The sequence below is a fragment of the Anastrepha obliqua genome, unplaced genomic scaffold (genome assembly GCF_027943255.1).
Source record: "Anastrepha obliqua isolate idAnaObli1 unplaced genomic scaffold, idAnaObli1_1.0 ptg000012l, whole genome shotgun sequence".
Taxonomy (NCBI): domain Eukaryota; kingdom Metazoa; phylum Arthropoda; class Insecta; order Diptera; family Tephritidae; genus Anastrepha; species Anastrepha obliqua.
In genome coordinates, this window is record NW_026562179.1 from 1333046 (window position 1) to 1339045 (window position 6000).

Sequence of the window (6000 nt, forward strand, 5' to 3'; positions counted from 1 at the left end):
TGGTGATGAAATTGGACGGAGGAAGTTTTCAGGATGGGAATCTTGATGCTAAAGTTAACATAGACAAAATATTCATCGCTTCCATCGCTTTATATATGGCTGACGCACGCTTCAACATTGTAGTTGCTCTGATGAAATTTTGTATGTTATTGTTAATATTTCCTTTGCTGGAACAATAAAATACTTGCAATGAATACACAGCTTCGGCTAAAATACTCTTTGTAGGAGAGGTTGGGAAAGTTCGAAGACTTTTTCGAACAGCTGAATGGTAGACTGCTGTCATACTCGCGAGTCTGCTTTTTGAACTTTGTCCATACTGGGTTGCCCATATTGGACGAACCCATCTGGCAAGCCTTTCCATCTTTTGACGGAAACGTTAGAACGCTTAATGACATATCGCGTTGGAAGCGTCAGTCGAAGCAGATTTTTTCCATGGAACCATACACGCCACACGAGCGCTCCCAAATTGTTGAAATTTACATTCAACAAAAGAAGTTAATTGTGAAAACACAACGTGCGTATAAAAAATTAAATAATGTGAAAAGTGCGCCTTCTAAGAACACCAAGTTTGTAAGAGGAAGGTTTGTAAAAGAAAGGTTTTCGACTAGTGATGCTCTTTCTAATCGAAAGAGGCCAAATCAAAACCGACCAAGGCAATCGGATGAGAATATTGCTCTTGTACGGGCCAGTTGGGCATTGCTCGGACCACTATACAACGAACTACCCGCATTGATTTGCATTTATTCCCGTATACCTAAGATTCAATTGACGCAAAGATTGTTGCCTGCGGACAAGCCTCGTCGATTGGAATGGGCCCAAAAAGTCATCGAAATGACTGAAGATCACGAGCAATTTTGGATCAAAATCATCATGTCCGATGAGGCAAAATTGCCGTATTTACGCCTCTGAAAATCCTCACGAAATTCAAGACGTACCTCTTTACGACGAAAAAGTCACTGTTTGGTGCAGCGTTAGTGCGAAAACGATTATTGGGCCGTTTTTCTTCGAAAATGAAGATGGTCAAGCTGTTACCGTCAATCAGGAGCGTTATCGCAATATGATAACCACTTTTGTGATGCCAGTTATACGTCGAAAGCGTATGAGGCAGTTCTGGCTTCAACAAGAGGGCGCTCCACCACACACAGCTCGCACCACAATCGATTATTTGAAGAAATTGTTTCCTCATCGTTTGATGTCGAAAAATGGCGATTTTGACTGACCACCGAGTTCGCCCGATTTAACGCCACCTGACTTCTTCTTGTGGAGATATGTAAAATCAAAGGTTTATATTAATAAGCCAAAGACCATAGAAAAGCTGAAGAACAACATCGGTGAGGAAATAGCCGCTATTCCTGCCGAAATGTTAGCTAAAACTATGGAAAATGCTGCAAAACGGGCACAATACGCCGTACAGTCTCAAGGCGGCCATTTGAGAAATATCATATTCAAAAATTGATTTCAACAAATCTATTTGAACCAAGTAAAATGACTTTTATCGTCTACATCAAAAAGCTTGCGTTTTTTCTTTGAAAAAAACACATGGGTCCGTTGAATATGGGCAACCAGGTATATTGGCAGACCATAATCAACGATTTTGTTAGATTTATTAGAGAATTTTGGGGGAAATTACTCTGTTTTTAGGCAAAGTATTTAATGAGATTTATTCTATTATTACGTTTACGTTTTAGGTATATACAATGTTTCTTGAAGCAAAGAGTTTTATCAAACATTATGCATAATATTTTCAGGTTAATAGCGATTTCTTTTGCCTCATTGCATAAATTAAAGCTATAATAGGACTTTTTCTTACATTCATGTAATGTTTTGCACATACTATATATAGGATTGGCTAGCTCCGGAACTAAGTGTCCAGAGAGAAATTTCAAGTAAATTATGGAATATGTTATTAATTTGTTTAAGCTGTTTTTTTTTTCGAAAAGATAAATACGTCATCAGCCAAAATAGGGTGTTTGACGTTGTATTTTGCTAATATAAAGCAAATATAAAAATGCAATAATAAAAAAATATTACTGATAAGGAAGAAACCTGTGCTACTCCATTGTACAGGGGTACTCTATCAGAGTATGTACGAGGTTAGTTGATTTTTGTTTGAGACCTAGGGGAGATAATCAAATACACTTTTTTATACTTATATATAAATCTTTGATCAAAGTTGTCGTTATTAGAAAATGCAGACCAAATTGAGGAGAAATGATTGGCGATTTCTTTGCTTCCAGTGATGATGTACCTTTTTTTGTTTTAAAACTTTTTTTGCTTGTAAGGATCTGAAATCAGTCTAATACCAGTGCCAAACAACTTTTGGGTTAGTGCTGGGATTGATTGAGGTAGTAGTTGTGTAGTTATGTTAGCAAAGCAGGTTCTTTTAGTTAATTTGGAGTTGTATCTAAAAGTAAAGTTGCCTTTTTGTAAATTATTAAATTATATTAATTTTATAGCTGTTTATACTTAGCCCAGTCTATTTTTTTTTATACCTTCAGTTTGTTAAATCGTTACTTAACCTTGGAACCGATGGTTTGAGTAACCTATTTTTTGTTTGGGGTATATGGAGGTGAGCTACATCACGTAGCATCTTTTTAATACTTCCTGTTTCTTTATTGAAGTTCTGGGATATGACAATTTTTAAATATAGATCATCGCAGGTCTTTTGGTACTTTGATTTGTGGGTAATGAATCGAGGTTCTTGTGGTTAGATTTCATCGTTATAACAATTGGAAAGTAATCACTTCCACGGAGATTATTCAAAATTTCCAGGAGCATTTTGGAGCTAAATTAGGGCTACAAATGTCTATATTGGTGAAAGTCTTGTAGGTTGAGAAGTGGGTGTAGGACTCGTCATTCAGAACGATTAGGTTTGAGACAAAAAGTACGTCTTTAATATTTTTCCTATTTAGTTTACAGTATCACAGCCCCAGAGAGGGTAACAAAACTAATGTCAAGGAGGACATAAATGAGATCACTTGAATTTAAATTTAGATCGTGTCGGATATACGTACTCTTTGAAAATACGCAAAGTTTAAGTCCAATATTTATTTCTGTTGCAATTGTTGAAATGTTTTATGTGACATTTAATTTTTGTCTGCGGAATATCTTGTTTAATTTGGGGGTTAAATCGAGAAGTGATGTGAATCAACATAGCCACTCCTCTCCAAATGGCAACCTCTACCCACCGTCCAATATTTGTTGTCCTGGACTTGGTACTGCCTGTTTTCGCTAATGAGGCTTTGTCGATCGAGACAAGGCGGTATAACCTTGTCAGCACTTTAAGCAAAGTTTTGAGGTACGCGTGCCGAGAATTGCATTGCTGGTAGTGCCTTTCTCTAACGGTCCCCTCCGAGGCCCAGGCAAGAACTGTTGCATTAAGTACCTTACCACGGCGGACCACCCCTTCCATGCCACCTCGTGGGACCAAATAGCGAATGGAGTTTAAAACAAGAAAAGCAAAAGAAGAAGAAGTAAAAGAAAAAACCGAGAGTTTGCTGGGCAAGCTCTCTGAGGACGATCTTCTGGCTTCCAGCCAGAGCGGTGAACGTCACAGCACCCCTCTTCTCAGGCCAAGCCGACTTCAGTCAGCCTCCAAGACGACCTCTGGTGAGGTTTTCAAGGGGGCCTCTGATAAGGCTGTCAAGGCGACCCCTGCCAATGATGTCCCGGTGACCACTGTGAAGGTCACCAAAAAGAAAAAGAAAAAATCACCCGGCGCCTTGCTCCAGGCGCATTACCTCAGAGCGAAATTCATCCTGGCAAATATTGCAAAGAATGAACAGGCCGGTAAAGCACACGAGCGGGACATCGAGGATCGTGCTAAGTGCGAGGCCGCGACCGCAGCTAAACTTAACCAGCTACAACAACCACAACAACAGCCTAAATCGGCACGGAGCTCGGCTAAGCGTAACCGTTCACAACATGTGAGTGGACGCAAAGCCAAGAAGAGCAAATACTTCTCAGCCCAGGGGGCTGAGGACCCTTCAACCAGTGAGACAGCTGCCCCCGGGGGGCGTCTTACAGTGAGGTAGCCAGGGATCATCTCCAAGTTGTCCTCGTGACGCAAAAACTTATAGTAGAAGGGAGTTGTTGCCCCTCTGGGATGCTATTGAGAGACGGTTATCTCGTCAAGCACCTCATAGCCAATAACGGACCCGCACCACTCTTCGACTCGGGTGAAATCTGAAGGGGTTTCTGGAGAAGGGCCTTGCTATAGGCCTTGCTCATCCCTGCTTCAGAAATTCCAAGGCGACCACGAGCTCGAATTGGGTTACCGAAAATGAAGTTGAATAGTTCGGAAATTGTCTAGTGTTTCAGACTATAAAACCCTGAGGCACCGATGGCGAAAGTGAAGATATTCCCCACCTCTATTCCCGGATGACGACTTGGAGGAAATAGGGGGCGATAAAAAAAAGCTGCTCGATGATCTGCGATTGCCTGAGACGAACGCAGACTCCGAGCAAAGGGAGCAGACATAAAGGTAGGCAACTCTTTTGATCAGTTTGTTAAAAGTAGTTCAACCTTCATCACTCGAAATAAACCACTGATACCCTATGAGTCATCCTCCGTGAGGAGGACATCGATGTCTGCCTGATAAAAAAGCCTTCACTCGTGTGGAACAAGAGCAGCACCCTATCTTTTGTTTTTACGGCATCGGAAGCATAAAGAGCCTGGGAAGAAGTTCTTGACACTTCTCTTTCAACAAACTCTTCTGCCGTTAACGTCACAAAAGAACTATTTTTCGGATTACCGGCTGATCCTTTTCGAAATCTATTTCGTTCGGGAAACCTCGCCACCGCGTAGGAACCCCACAAGAACTAACTAGTCTCTTTTCCATAGGGGTTTTAGGAAGAAGATGAACAAGAGCAAGGTTTCGACTTCCACTAGGGAACAACTGGACATGCAAGTTAGACACTTAGAAAGGTCTTATCAGACTGTCTTTAAAGTGGCCTGTCCAGTATCTTTTAGCAAGAAAGACTTTCCTCCCTGATGGAGCAAAAAGCTGACCGACTTGGAAGAGAAGGTTAGGAGAGTCTTCAACAAATGCTATCAAATTAGAAACTTTCAAGCTTACCGAGATGGTTGGTTGCCTCGTTGGTAGGTTGGTTGGTTCTTCTTACAAAACCCAACTAGCGCTTCCGCACCTTATTAGGTTTTTGACGTCTAAGCCAGACAGTTGCTCGAGATTCTCGAACAGCGGTCGACCTAGGGTTAACATTATGTCCTTCCATAGGGCAGGGCATTCACAGAGGAAATGGAAGATTGTCTCCTTTTTCAACAACTGTTTACAACTGTGACAGTATGTTTTGTGAGGGATACCCATTTTGGCCGCTTGTTCTCCGATAGACCAAAGGCCAGTTATGACTGCCGTTAGTCTACAGGCGTCCCCTCGTTTCATGTTTATCTTCTTTTTTTTTGTCGGGACAATTAGCAAGTGCAGCACTCAGACATTAATTGAGTCCATTGTACTACACTTGGATTCCCTTTTAATTTTCTTTAAATCTACCCGATCTCCGAAGAAATCTGAGTAGATCTTGTGGTGCCAAGGAGCCAAGATGGTCGCTTCTTAACACATCAGTGCCAAAGACCTCAAACCTGATTCGGGCGAAGGCGGGGCAGACACACAGGAAGTGGTCCGCCGTCTCATCCTCCTCTTCACAAGCTGGGCAGAGTACACTGTCTGAGATGCCCAACTTTTCCATGTGCTTTGCCCACAGAAAGTGGCCCGTCATTAGTCCAACCAGCCGTCTGCACTCCCCTCTGCTTAATGACAGAAGGGTTTGCGACAGTTGATCGGACATGACAGGTAACATCAGTTTTGTCCATCTGCAGCCTCTCTCAGCCTGCCAAGCTCGCTTGTGAGTAGTAGTTACCCATTTGCTAACCGTGGCCGTGATGGCCGCAGAGGGGAGTGGCAAAGCGGGCTCTGGGCCAAAGAAGTTGGCTTCAGAGCCCATCTTAGCTAAGGAGTCAGAGGTCTCGTTACCCGCGATACCC